A 1,574-nucleotide genomic window follows, 5' to 3' on the forward strand; every position below is an offset into this window, starting at 1 on the left:
GGGGTAGATTTTCATTTTCAATTAAAGCGTGTTGAACGTAGCACTTACTGTTTTTCACATAATTAAATAAGTACATATAATTTAGACCTATGTATTTGGTTTCTCAAAAAGCATTTTAAGATGTACGAAGATGTCTTTTATGTTTAAAAAATGGATGGAAAAGTTATTTAGGAAAATACCGGGCGTAAAGGTTTTTTGTTTGTCTTTTAATATGAAATTTTCGTCAATTGTTGACATAATTTTGTGAAATGTGAACCATAAGTTGTCCACGTAACAGCGAGCTAATTTAATTAACACATTTAGACGCACGTCAAACGTTTTATTTATTAATCGGGCGCCTGCTTCAAACGTTTTTCCTGGTATTTGAACCTAGTCTAATTACTGTTACAGAGCCCAGTCTTCAAATTAAAACTGTATTAAGGAAATTGTGTATTCAAATTCTTTCAGTTTGCAGATATTTTATTTAAATTGCATATACAAAATTATAACATGCAGACGATATGGACAAACATAATTAATTACATCTCGAACGTAGACGTTATATCGCCCAAGAGCGTCGTAAGCGAACGTCTCTAATACATGCCCCATTGAATTTGCTTAATATGTATACAGAATTACCCATAAAGACTGTTCTTGGTATTTAACCAGACGTGTTTTAATTTATTACGGTACATAAGTTGGTTATAGCCGAACATACATGCGTTGTCAAAGTAAAAACATATTAATTTATAGACGTGAAAAACTTTATTAAATGGCGCACTAAATTTACTTTTTGCTAATAATAGGCGTGTGGCCTTAGTGTGCGACTCTCTTCGTTGAGGTCGTAAGTTCGATCACCAGCTGAACATCAATGGACTTTCTGTCTATGTGCGCATCTAGCACTCGATTTAAGACACGCCTTACACATAAAAAGCTACATGTGTCAGAAGAACCCCAATAACGTACTTGCCTTTGAGAAAAAAACAATTTTATGAAAAAGATGTAGATATCTGAGGCCCAGACCTAAAAGGTTGTAGCGAATTATTATTATTCTACATTTAATGTAAAAGGATGCTGCTTATTTGAAACAGAAATAAGACAAGATTAAGCCTTTAACGTCTAGTGAGACTATAAGTTAATTTGCTTGATTCGCTTGAAATAATAACAGTAATATAATTCAGTTTTCAAAAGCTACCACCGAAAATGGAATATTAAAATGCTTTAGAAATTTCTTATGATGAACAAAATGGGCAGAACAGATATATTTCTGTGGTTTATTGATATTTAAGAAACGAAAGTATTTCTACATTTATGCCAATCATCAGAAAATCATTTAAAAAATGTTTAGCCATGTTCTTTGAATAGATGTAAAGGTTAGCGGTACACACTTGTTCACAAGATGAAATATGACATAAACACCAGTATTTACCGATTTTATAAGTAGTTCCTAAACAAGGGTTCCAAGTGCTAAAGAAAACTTTACGGAATACATCGAGAAAATGTCTTGAAACGAGAACAAGGAGCCACGCCACATGCGGGAATCATTGAATGTTTCCTACTTTTACGAGTTCAGCTGCAAAGCGAGACTTGTTTTC

Source organism: Pieris napi, chromosome 2, assembly GCF_905475465.1.
Source record: "Pieris napi chromosome 2, ilPieNapi1.2, whole genome shotgun sequence".
In the NCBI taxonomy this organism is placed as follows: Eukaryota; Metazoa; Arthropoda; class Insecta; order Lepidoptera; family Pieridae; genus Pieris; species Pieris napi.